This window comes from Callorhinus ursinus, unplaced genomic scaffold, assembly GCF_003265705.2.
Source record: "Callorhinus ursinus isolate GAN/ISIS: 27379988/994484 unplaced genomic scaffold, GSC_fseal_2.0 scaffold14, whole genome shotgun sequence".
Lineage (NCBI taxonomy): Eukaryota > Metazoa > Chordata > Mammalia > Carnivora > Otariidae > Callorhinus > Callorhinus ursinus.
Genome location: NW_027397076.1, coordinates 43,005,638 through 43,020,051, shown reverse-complemented (window position 1 = coordinate 43,020,051; position 14,414 = coordinate 43,005,638).

Genomic DNA, 14,414 nt, shown 5'->3' with positions numbered 1-14,414 from the left:
ACCCATCACCAGGCTAACCCATCCCCCCACCCCCTCCCCTCTAGAACTCTCAGTTTGTTTCTGAGTCCATAGTCTGTCATGGTTCATCTCCCCTCCAATTTCCCCCCTTCATTTTTCCCTTCCTACTGTCTTCTTTTTTTTTTTTTTAACATATAATGTATTATTTGTTTCAGAGGTACAGGTCTGTGATTCAACAGTCTTACACAATTCACAGCGCTCACCATAGCACATACCCTCCCCAATGTCTATCACCCAGCCACCCCATCCCTCCCCCCACTCCACTCCAGCAACCCTCAGTTTGTTTCCTGAGATTAAGAATTCCTCATATCAGTGAGGTCATATGATACATGTCTTTCTCTGATTGACCTCAGTGAGATACCACCTCACACCACTCAATGAGATACCACCTCACACCAGTCAGAATGGCTAAAATTAACAAGTCAAGAAATGACAGATGTTGGTGAGGATGCAGAGAAAGGGGAACCCTCCTACACTGTTGGTGGAAATGCAAGCTGGTGCAGCCACTCTGGAAAACAGTAATGAGGTTCCTCAAAAAGTTGAAAATAGAGCTACCCTATGACCCAGCAAGTGCACTACTGGGTATTTACCCCAAAGATACAAATGTAGGGATCTGAAAGGGTACGTGCATCCCGATGTTTATAGCAGCAGTGTCCACAATAGCCAAACTATGGAAAGAGCCAAGATGTCCATCGACAGATGAATGGATAAAGAAGATGTGGTATATATATACAATGGAATATTATGCAGCCATCAAAAGGAATGAAATCTTGCCATTTGCAATGACGTGGATGGAACTGGAGGATATTATGCTGAGCAAAATAAGTCAATCAGAGATAGGTTTTAATATTCTAAATGTATAAATGTTAATTATTATTTTATTTATTCATGAATCCCTTTAACAATAGTTATATTATTTTTTGCTAATTATCTCTATTCTGTATTTTGAAAGACTGAAATCCTCTTTCCCCTATAATGTGTTCTCTATTTTTGAAAAGTATCTGGAAGTTCTGGATAATTCATTCTTCTCAGTTAATATATTAAAAATCCTTTTGTCAAGTGAATATAACCTGGGGCATTTAACACAAGTGTCCATTAGCATCTATATATAGCAGCATAAGTCAACATGGCATATGAATCCAGTAAACTTACTAAACCCAGAAATTCCAAGAGTCCCCATGCTTGGATCAGAAAAACGTATATAGGAATATCTGATGCTCAGGATACTCCCTGGAAGAGAAGATCTAAATAGGATGGATGGCCCTGATTTTTGTTAATTAACTAGATATTTAATATTATCACATATTCTGTAATCGTTTTCTGATGGATGGAAATCCTTAAGGCTGAGCAGTACGTGTAAGGAAATATCAAGATTATATGTTTATCCAGCAATCACTTCTTGAAGTATACAGAGATTATCAAGACCTGCCCATTGCTCTTAATGAATTTATGGTCTAGAGAAGCTTTTTTTTCCTTAAGATTTTATTTATTTTAGAGATTGGGGGGGAAAGGAGGAGAGGGAGAGGAACAAGCAGACCCTGCTGAGTGTGGAGCCTGACACAAGGCTCAATCCCACAACCCTAAGATCATGACCTGAGCTGAAATCAAGAGTCAGAAGCTTAACCAACTGAGCCAACCAGGTGCCCCTAGAGGAGCGTTTTGATAGCTACTCCTTGTTAGCTGAAGCCTCTCTTCAATCCAAAAGCTAAGAGTAATCTAGAGCACAGAAAAATGTAAAGTCAAAGCACTCTATCCCACAGATTACCCTCAAATGTTTAGGGGCCCAGGTATATAACAGTGTGTTATATGTGTTTTAATGTATCTATTGGGAAACACTCCTTTGCACTCTTCAGCAGAGGTGGTTGATGTATGTCATACTTCTTTAGTTTTGTGGCTTAAACAAAGTTTTTTGTGTTCAGTATCCAAAGATGGGTGAACTAAAGCAACAAACCAGGAACCCTGGGCAAGGTAATTAATAAGTGAGCTGAGCATGAAAATCAAGGAGGTAGAAGGAGATCATTTACTTACAGGAAAACAAAGTGTCCTTCCTTCCTATTTTGGCCTTCACATAGGCTATAAATTTAGTCAGAAATACTAACTTTTAATAAGACTGAACAGGTGTTTCTCTTTTTTTCCCTGAGACACTGACTAAAACTACTATTGATGGGCTAAGCTATAGAGACATGTATGGAACCAGTAGAAGGGAATAGAAAAAAAGGAATATCCTAAGATAGTAATAATAGTCTTACTTGAATACACCTGATTTACTTATGTTATCATCCTTAATTTTTATACATGTTAGATACTGTTTTCTCCCTTTTACAAGAGAGGAAACAGCTTCAGAGCTGAGTGATTTCAGGAGGGTCACAACTAGGAAATGGCTGATATAGGACTTGGCCCAACATCAGACTAAAGCACTTAGATGAACTTGTGTTATTAAGCATACATGGTCTTAAGTGACAGTCTAGTGAGTATGAATATAGACTTGTATGACCCTACAAAAAGTCCTGAATAATCCAAAGGAGATCTCTACAATGTCACAGGATTTTGCAGAAATTTCTGTGCAGCTAAAGGACACGTATTTGCAAAAGAAAGCTTTCCCATTTACACATTCTAATAACTCCTTTAGAAAGACCACAAAATATTCTTGAATTTAAGAAGAAATTTCAAGTATATCATTGGTAGCCTCAGGAGGGTATTGTTTTCTCCCTCAGCGGGGGATTAAAGATGTTGTGATTTAAAAGGCAAGCAGCAATTAAGGAGCCCATTATTAGACAACACTGAGATTGATAATAAGCTAGTAGGTAATATGGGAAGCTTTCAACTAAAGGAAATTCCATAATATCCTTGGAGAGATTGTAAAAGCTACTCAAGGAATTTGGTTTTAAAGATATTTAGAATCTTGACTTAGTGTTCCTGTTTATAAAATTATATATAAAATCAAGTCACACAGTAAATGATAGTGGTTTAACATTTTGGACTTTAGACATTATATAAGGCACATATTAAACAGCAATAAAACACATACCACTTGCCTCCTAGGAACTCACTTTTTCTTCTTTTACTCTTATATAATACTGGTAATGCAAATGGCCCCACTTTTTTGGGGTTTGCACCCTGCAAATTATTGAAGATTCTAAAAATCTATTGATATTAAGACATTTAAAATACTTCTTTATTAATTCACTTAAGATAATAACATAAATAACAATAGTACACCAGTACATTAATTTCAACAGCATATTTTAATTTAAAAAGTTGTATTTTCTGAGATAAAAAAGATGGCGGAGGAGTAGGGGACCCTATTTCAACTGGTCCCCGGAATTGAGCTGGATATCTACCAGACCACTCTGAACACCCACGAAATCAACCTGAGTTGTAAGAAGATCTGGATCTCTACAAACAGAATATCACAGGTGGTTAGTTTCAAGGTACGAAGCGGGGAGCCCTGATTCTGCGGGCAGATATCGGAGGATAAACAGCAGCGGGAGGGTGCCTGGTCATGGGGATCCTACACCGCGGATGAGCGACAGCCTCACTCCCTGGGGACGGGGCACAAACTCGCAGACCCATAGCGGCGGGGAAAGGACTTTAGGGCAGCCCCTGGGGCGGAAACTCAGAGCAGCAGGGTCGCGTGTGGGAACTGGGAATGGCCGGCAGTTTTAGAAATACAAAGGGCAGAGATGTGCCCCGACCTGGAGGCAGGACTGGGAGCGCTGTGGAGGAACGCACAACCCAGGACACTGCAGTTTATGGCAGCACAGACAGAAACAGAGACAGTGTGGCCTGGAGAGCTCACTGAAGAACAGACTGTGATCTCTCTGCTCTGAGGCAGAGGGTGGGAAACCATCTCTTCTGCTCTGACTCACGGGAGAGATGGGGAAAGCCGCCAGGGAAAGCTGCCAGAGAACAAAAGCCCCCAAAACTGATTCCCACTGAGCCCATCCCCCACCACAGGGGGGCAGGGCAACTCCGCCCAAACAGGGTTGCCTGAGTAACAGCACGGCAGGCCCCTCCCCCAGAAGACAGGCTGGGAAAATAAGAGGCCAGTAACCCAAAGGTCCCTAGAAAACAGGTGCATCTTGTTTGGGTTCTGGTCAATAATTTGGACTCTATACATTCCCTCAACCACCCCTCAACAGAATGATTAGGAGGAGGAACCCCCAAAATAGAAAAGACTCAGAGATTATGACTTATGCCAAAGATTTACAAATGGATGCAGATATAACCAAGATGTCAGAGATGGAATTCAGGCTAGCAATTGTGAAGACAATAACTAGAATGGAGAAATCAATTAATGGCAACATAGAGTCTCTAAGAGCAGAAATGAAAGCTGAATTGGCGGAACTTAAAAATGCTATCAATGAGATCCAGTCCAATCTAGACAATCTAACAGCTAGTGTAAGTGAGGCAGAAGAACAAATAAGTGACCTGGAAGACAATATAATAGATAAGAAGGGAAAAGAGGAGGCCAGGGAAAAACAACTCAGAATCCATGAACATAGAATCAGAGAAATAAGTGACACCATGAAGCGTTCCAATGTCAGAATAATTGGAATCCTGGAGGGAGTGGAGAGAGAGAGAGAGAGGACTAGAAGATGTATTTGAGCAAATCATAGCTGAGAATTTCCCTAATCTGGGGAATGAAACAAACATTTGCATCCTAGAAGCAGAGAGGACCCCTCCCAAGATCAAGGAAAACAGGCCAACACCCCGGCATGTAATAGTAACACTTCAAATCTTAGAACCAAGGAAACCATCTTAAGGGCAGTTAGAGGGAAGAGATTCCTTATGTACAGAGGGAGGAACATCAGAATAACGTCAGACATATCCACAGAGACCGGGCAAGCCAGAAAGGCCTGGCAAGACATATTCAGGGTACTAAATGAGAAGAACATGCAGCCAAGAATACTTTATCTGGCAAGGCTGTCATTTAGAATGGATGGAGAGATGCAGAGCTTCCATGACTGGCAGAAACTGAAAGAATATGTGACCACTAAGCCGGCCCTGCAAGAAATATTAAGGGGGGACCTATAAAAGGAGAAAGACCCCAAGAGTGATATACAACAGAAATTTACAGGGACAATCTATAAAAACAACGTCTTCACAGGCAACATGACGACAATTAATTCATATCTTTCAAAATCACTCTCAACGTAAATGGCCTAAATGCTCCCATAAAATGGCACAGCATTGCAGATTGGATAAAAAGACAGGACCCATCCATATGCTGCCAGAAGAGACTCATTTTGAACCTAAAGATACATCCAGACTGAAAGTGAAGGGATGGAGATCCATCTTCCATGCCAGTGGACCTCAAAAGAAAGCTGGGGTAACAATTCTTATATCAGACAAATTAGATTTTAAACTAAAGTCTGTAATTAGAGACACAGAAGGCCACTATATCATTCTTAAAGGGTCTCTCCAACAAGAAGATCTAACAATTGTAGATAACTATGCCCCCAACATGGGAGCAGCCATCTACATAAGCAAACTGTTAACCAGAATAAAGAGTCATATTGATAACAATACGTTAATTGGAGGAGACCTCAATACTCCGCTCTCAGCAATGGACAGATCATCTAAGCAGAAAATCAAGGACATAAGAGCTTTGAATGACACACTGGACCAGATGGACCTCATAGATATATACAGAACATTCCACCCTAAAACAACAGAATACTCATTCTTCTCGAGCGCACATGGAACTTTCTCCAGAATAGACCACATACTGGGTCACAAATCAGGTCTCAACCATTACCAAAATATTGAGATTATTTCCTGCATATTCTTAGACCACAATGCTTTAAAACTGGAACTCAATCACAAGAAAAAATTTGGCAGAAATTCAAACACTTGGAAGCTAAAGACCACTGTGCTCAAGAATGTTTGGGTCAACCAGGAAATCAAAGAAGAACTTAAACAATTCATGGAAACCAATGAGAACGAAAACACATCAGTCCAAAACCTGTGAGATACTGCAAAGGTGGTCCTAAGGGGGAAATACATAGCCATCCAAGCCTCACTCAAAAAAAGAGAAAAATCCCGAATTCACCAACTAACTCTACACCTTAAAGAACTAGAGAAAAAGCAGCAAACAATGCCTAAGCCACACATTAGTAGAGAAATAATTAAAATTAGAACAGAGATCAATGAATTAGAAACCAGAAACACAGTAGATCAGATCAACAAAACTAGGTTCTTTGAAGGAATTAATAAGATCGATAAACCACTGGCCAGACTTATCCAAAAGAAAAGAGAAAGGACCCAAATTAATAAAATTATGAATGAAAGGGGAGAGATCACGACTCACACCAAGGAAATAGAAACAATTATTAGAAATTATTATCAACAACTATATGCCAATAAACTGAGCAATCTGGATGAAATGGAGGCCTTCCTGGAAACCTATAAGCTGCCAAGACTGAAACAGGAAGAAATTGACGACTTGCATAAACCAATAACCAGTAACGAGATTGAAGCAGTGATCAAAAACTGCCCAAAAAACAAGAGTCCAGGGCCTGATGGATTGCCTGGGGAATTCTACCAAACATTCAAAGAAGAAATAATACCTATTCTACTGAAGCTGTTTCAAAAAAATAGAAACAGAAGGAAAACTTCCAAACTCATTCTATGAGGCCAGCATCACCTTAATCCCCAAACCAGGCAAAGAGCCCATCAAAAAGGAGAATTTCACACTGATATCCCTGATGAATATGGATTCCAAAATCGTCAACAAAATCCTAGCTAATAGGATCCAACAACACATTAAAAGAATCATCCACCATGACCAAGTGGGATTTATCCCCAGGATGCAGGGGTGGTTCAACATTTGCAAATCAATCACTGTGATAGAACACATTAATAAGAGGAGGGAGAAGAAACATATGGTTCTCTCAATTGATGCAGAAAAAACATTTGACAAAATACAACATCCTTTCCTGATTAAAACTCTTCAGAGTATAGGGATAGAGGGAACATTCCTCAAGTTCATAAAATCCATCTATGAAAAACCCACAGCAAATATCATCCTCAATGGGGAAAAGCTGAGAGCCTTTCCCTTAAGATCAGGAACACGTCAAGGATGCCCACTCTCGCCACTATTGTTCAACATAGTACTAGAAGTCCTAGAAACAGCAATCAGACAACAAAAAGAAATAAAATGTATTTAAATTGGCAAAGAAGAAGTCAAACTCTCTCTTTTCACAGACGACATGATACTTTATGTGGAAAACCCAAAAGACTCCACCTCCAAATTACTAGAACTCATACAGCAATTCAGTAATGTGGCAGGATACAAAATCAATGCACAGAAATCAGTTGCTTTCTTATACACTAACAATGAAGCTGTAGAAAGAAATTAGAGAAACGATTCCATTTACAATAGCACCAAAAACCATAAGATACCTTGGAATAAACCTAACCAAAGAGGTAAAGGATCTGTACTCTAGGAACTACAGAACACTCATGAAAGAAATTGAAGAAGACACAAAAAGATGGAAAAACATTCCATGCTCATGGATCAGAAGAATAAGCATTGTTAAAATGTCTATGCTACCCAGAGCAATCTATACCTTCAGTGCCATCCCGATCAAAATTCCAATGACATTTTTCAAAGTGCTGGATCAAACAATCCTAAAATTTGTATGGAATCAGAAAAGACCCCAAATCGCCAAGGAAATGTGGAAAAAGAAAAACAAAGCTGGGGGCATCACGTTGCCCGGTTTCAAGCTATATTACAAAGCAGTGATCACCAAGACAGAATGGTACTGGCACAAAAACAGACATATAGGCCAATAGAACAGAATAGAGAGCCCAGATATGGACCTCAACTCTTTGGTCAAATAATCTTCGACAAAGCAGGAAAAAATATGCAATGGAAAAAAGACAGTCTTTTCTATAAATGGTGCTGGGAAAATTGGACAGCCACATGCAGAAGAATGAAATTTGACCCTTCTCTTACATCATACACAAAGATAAACTCAAAATGGATGAAAGACCTCAATGTGAGACAGGAATCCATCAAAATCCTAGAGGCAGTAGGTTACTACCCATAGGCAGTAACCTCTTTGACATCGGCCACAGTAACTTCTTTCAAGATACATCTCCAAAAGCTAGTGAAACAAAAGCAAAAATGAACTTTTGGGACTTCATCGAGATAAATAGCTTCTGCACAGCAAAGGAAACAGTCAACAAAACAAAGAGGCAACCCACAGAATGGGAGAGGATATCTGTAAATGACACTACAGATAAAGGGCTGGTATCCAAGATCTGTAACGAACTTCTCAAACTCAACACTCAAAAAACAAATAAGTCAAAAAGTGGGCAGAAGATATGAAAAGACACTTCTCTGAAGAAGACATACAAATGGCTAACAGACCCATGAAAAAATGTTCATCATCATTAGCCATCAGGGAAATTCAAATCAAAACCACATTGAGATACCACCTTACACCAGTTAGAATGGCAAAAATGGACAGGGAAAGAAGCAACAAATGTTGGAGAGGTTGTGGAGAAAGGGGAGCCCTCTTACACTGTTGGTGGGAATGCAAACAGTGTGGAGGTTCCTCAAAAAATTAAAAATAGAGCTACCCTATGACCCAGCAATTGCACTCCTGGGTATTTACCCCAAAGACACAGATGTAGTGAAAAGAAGGGCCATATGCACCCCAATGGTCATAGCAGCAATGTCTGCAATAGCCAAACTGTGGAAAGAGCCAAGGAGCACTTCAACTGATGAATGGATAAAGAAGATGTATTCCATATATACAATGGAATATTACTCAGCCATCAGAAGGGATGAATACCCAACTTTTACATCAACATGGTTGGGACTGGAAGAGATTATGCTAAGTGAAATAAGTCAAGCAGAGAAAGTCAATTATCATATGGTTTCACTTATTTGTGGAACATGAAGAACAGCATGGAGGACATCAGGAGAAGGACGGGAAAAATGAAGGGAGGGAAATCGGAGGGAGAGATGAACCATGAGAGACTATGGACGCTGAGAAACAAACAGGGTTTTAGAGGGGAGGGGGGTGGGGGGATGGGTTAGCCCGGTGATGGGTATTAAGGAGGGCATGTATTGCATGGAGCACTGGGTGTTATATGAAAACAATGGATCGTGGATCAGTATATCAAAAACTAATGATGTATTGTGTGGTGACTAACATAACATAATAAAATTAAAAAAAATAAAAAGTTGTATTTTCCAAATTAAAAAATATTAAAAACAGTGGTTCACTGTTACATTTTTTCAAATCTCTTTAATTTGTGTCTTAGCAGAAGACAGTCTCTTTCTCATGCCTGCTTCTGCATTCATTCTGGGAAAATATTCGCAATAGGCTGAATAATGACCATTCAAATTTATTTGGTCCTGATCTCTTAGACCTGTAAATGTTAATAAAATATATGGTAAATATTTTCACATGTATATATGGAAAAGGGTCTTTGTAAATGTGATTAAGGTTCTTGAGATGGGAAGATTATCTTGGATTATCTAGGTGGGCCCTAAATGCCATCAGAAGTGTCCTTATAAGAAAGGGGCCAAGAGAGATTTGACAGTCTTTGCCAGACCAGTAATATAACATGAAATGGAAAATGATTCTTGTTGATTAGTGAGGCTGATTCCCTGGCCTCCCTGAGAATCTGTGAGGTATTCAGTATTATTTTAATAAATGACAATTGTTTTTATATCTGCCAGGATCACTTTCTGTTGCTTGCATTTAAGAACTTCAGCACACATGCATGTTGAACTTCTTTGTACACAAATCAATCTTTTTATTCCCCACATTGTGTTACAAACTCTATGACTCTTAAAGATAGAACTAATATCCTATTTATGGTCCTGGCTTCTACTTCGACATAATGCACGGTGCATCATGGACCCAAATTAAGTTCTTGTTGACCAAGGGTCTGTAATTGATGACTCCACTGCAATGTATAGAAGAAAGAAAATCAATGTTTTCCATTATTTTCACAATAATGTCCCAACACATGGAAAGCCCTTGAAAATCTAGCCCCTGATTATTGTACCAGCCTTATAGCTGATTGGTATATCCTTAACAACTTAAGCAACAATAAAACTGAATTACTATCCTTTCTCTTGAAACAAAATGTTATTTCTTGCCTTAAATCACTTAACAAATATTGATTGTATGACTTCTGAGACAAGCGTTTTACAAGGTGCTAGAGAAACAAAATAAGTTAAGTCTGAAACTACTGTCTATGGTAGATCAGCTTGTATACAGAATTCCTCCTGCTGAGAATACCTAGAAAATTTTAATAAAATATAAAAACAGAACGAGAGAAAGATCTCTTTGAAGACACCGGAAAACTACTAAGATGGTCAAGGCTTGAGGGACCAAGTTCCTGGCTAGAAGGGAAATTTCAGGAAAGGAGCCCGACATCCTGAACCTCTCTTTCCCTCAAGGTAATTGTATTTATCAAGCTGTAGCTAAGAAGCTTAAAAACATAGAAGCTGAATGGAGCATTTACATAATAAAGGGGATAGGGAGACAAAAAATGATTGCTCAAGACCCATCATAGTGGAGGGGAATGAATAAAAACTCCAGGCTTTCAGTTTTGACCCTTAAAAGCTACACTCTAGGAGCAGGATAGATTATACAGAGAACAATATTAAAACTGAGTTTCAAATTAGCCAAATCTGAAATGGATTAAGGTGATCTTCCTTTACACTAGATAAGGTAGATTAAGACAAAAATAAATTTTCTACGAAGAAAATAATACACACAAAGTGTTAAATTATCTTACAGCTTATAGTATTTAGCCCTCTGTAAATATAATCAGACATACAAAAATAAATGAGGCACTTAAATAAGCAGAAAGAAACCCACATAACTTAAATAGACTCGCAAGAGGTGAGTATAAATACTGGCGTTAACAGAAAATAATTTTCATATAAATGCCATTCATTCATTAATTAGAGATTACAATATGGAGGTTTAACAGAGAGGGAAAGAGAGGATTGAAAGTACAGAAAAGATGGGTAAGGTATGTACAGGACCTAATGAATAGGCTAAACAGCATGTGACTGGATTTCCACGTGGAGAAGAAGAGTACACAGGGAAAAAGCAATATATGAACAGATAATGGGTGAGAATTTTCCAAAACCTATGTAATGCATATATTTAAGAATGAATAAAGGAGTTTGAACTCTAATCAAGATAAATTTGAAGAAGACTACATTGAGGAACCTTATAGTAAAAGTGCTGAAAATCACAATGAAGAGAAATCTTAAATATGGGCCAGAGGGGTGGGGGAAGAAGACTATTTTTAAAGAAAGAAAATAAGAATGGTAACTGACTTTTAGACAGAAATGAAGGAACCCAAATATAACAAAATAGTCTTTTAAAGGACAAAAAGGAAATAACTGCCAGTCTTTAATTCTGTATGCCACAAAAGGACTTTTAAAATAAAGCTGAAAAATAGTCTTAAAAACAATAGAGAATATAAATTAGGAGAGAAGACCTAATAAGGAGTTCTTCAGGCAGATAAAAATTGATCCCACATGAAAACATGTAAATGCAGGTAGAAATGAAGAAAAAGAATAATACTCATGTGGATAAATATAAATGAGTACTGACTGTATAAAACAAGAATAATAATGCCTTTTGAAGGTTAAAACGATGTAGAACTAAAATATGTAAGAATAAGATAATCTTTATTGATTAAAATCAACAGTTAGAAATGTCAAGTTCTAACTTGACATAGAGTGGAAGTTCATAGAGTGGAAAAATAGATAATAAATAATACTTAACCCAAAAGAAAGAAAACAAAACAAAACAAACAAAAAGCCTGATAGAACCAAATAAAAACAAATAGTAAAAAGATAATCATGAAACCAAATATATCAGTAATTACCTTAAATATAAATGGACTTAATACATTAGTGGATAAAAACAAACTTAATCATATGCTGCTTATGAGAGACACTTCTTAAATATAATGATTTAGAAAGGTTAAAAGCATAATGATAGAAAAACATACCATGAAAACTCTAACCAGAAGAAATCTAATATAAAATATAAGAAGGAGACTTTGCAACAGGTTGTAGGTTTCACATTCTCTAGATAGCAGACTCAGATGGAAATTAGTTTCAAGAGTTTCTTATCTTTTAACTTTTTTATTGTTATGTTAATCACCATATATTACATAATTTGTTTTGGTGTAGTGTTCCATGATTCATTGTTTGTTCATAACACCCAGTGCTCCATGCAGAACGTGCCCTCCCTAATACCCATCACCAGGCTAACCCATCCCCCTACCCTCCTCCCCTTTAGAGCAGGTATGGAAAAGGGGAAAGATGGGTTGCACCTCAGAAAGAGGGATCAGGCCGCTCCCTACGTGGAATGAAGCTGAGAAAGCCCTTCAGAGCTGCTGTATTTGGAATGAGGTGGCGAGGCTTTTAGGAACTTTTCATCAACCAGTTAGTTACTGAATGTAGGTGGTCATTGGGAGGGGAGCTGGACCTTGGGTAGGTGGCTTGCTTTAGCTGAAGTCTAAAAGTTGAGGACTGTCCATCAGGAGCACTTCTGGTAGTTAGAAGAATAAGTCCTTCAGTCCAGAAGGTGATCTAAGGAAAACAACATAGTGTCACCTGTGCATGCTTTGTTTATTTAGGAATAGAGTAATAGAAAATGGCACCAGTTGTATGTGCTTGTTTGTCCCAAACTATGCTAAATAGTTTGTGACACTAATTCTCACAATAATCGTATAAAGTGAGCATTCTTATCACATTCCTATAGATGAGAAAATTGAGAATCTGAAAGGTAAACTAGCAAGAAAATATTAAAGCTGGAAATCAAACCTAAATTGATGTGACTCCCAAGCTTTTCATCTTTCCACTATATATGCTTTTTCTAGAATAGTAAGGAATCAAACTAACTTTAAGAGAGATTTGATGATGAAAATTATATATTTAAACATTAGGTAGAAAGCTTATTTTTTAGTTTATTTCCATCTACTCCATCTTTTTGTGGTATTCTTTTCTGAACAAATGACACTTTAATTCCATAAATAGATTCAGTTTAGTCTGAGGGAAAGTGATTCTATAACTTAAAAGTACTCCAGAAACTAGATTCAAAAACACTTTAGGATTATTTAGTGCAGATAGTCCCAAAGGAAAGCTAGTATGAGAAGTACTAATAATATGATTTTCTCTATATAACACAGACTATGAATTCAATTTTTTTTTATTTTCAAGAGATTTCAAATGTGATCATTTCCAGTAGCCAGCCATACCATTCCACAGCTCCAGTCTCAGAGTATATAGTATAGAATTGTCTAATTGTTAAGCTATAAAAAGAAGTCACTGTGTACTTTGGGTTAATTTGGGAAGATTCAACAACAGTCCCACTAATCCTCTAATATTCTGTTTATACTAAGAAGCATAGATCTTTTGGGGAGATAAAAAATCCACCCAAATCTTTATTAACTAAAATATCAATTAATTTTTACCTTGATAATTCATAAATAAGTCAAAGTCGATTATGGCAGTTATTTCTAATAGACTCTTGAATGCTCATATATTCCCTTAGGAATGTGTGTGTGTGTGTGTGTGTGTGTGTGTGTGTGTGTGTGTGTGTGTATGTCAGTCTTCACATGTATGCTAGTGTCATAGCAAGGTGATGTCACTCTGCTAAGCATCTATAAACAGGTGGGAGTTTCATTTGGAGAATTGTGTTTTTCTCTGGTCCCTTGATACGCTTTCCCTGTTTTCTGGAAACTGAAGCACTTTGGCTTTCACTACCTTTTTTGACAGAGATGCCACCAGGTATCTATACATCTTGAAGGCTAACACAAAATCAATTGGTGCGATTATGCAATTCAGCTGCATTTGTGGTGCTAATTTATCTACTGGCATCTGTAAATGACTTTATTATAAAAAATTCAAAGGCTCTGCTAAAAGCTAAATTAAGCTTGGTAGCAACACAAAAGGATTATCAACAAGGGAAATCTCTAAAAGCACCAGCAACCAAGGGAACATCAAGTGATGTCTGGAAAGACATAAAATGTGATATCAATTCATTAAGTGCTGACTATTGTGGTATGAGTTGAGATCTGAGTAAAAGTGTATTGCTGGTGGATTTGCTAAGTTTCTCTACCGGGAGCCAATTTACCTTTTTCCCTCTTGGATACCTCACAGGCAAGGTAACTGGGGCCAGCAGTTATTAGCAGGTTACAGATGCCAAAGTTCAGTGAAGGAGAAGGGGAAGTTAAAAGACATTTATAGGGGCGCCTGGATGGCTCAGTCGTTAAGCATCTGCCTTTGGCTCAGGTCATGGTCCCAGGGTCCTGGGATCGAACCCCACATCAGGCTCCCTGCTTGGCAGGAAGCCTGCTTCTCCCTCTTCCACTCTGCCTGCTTGTGTTCC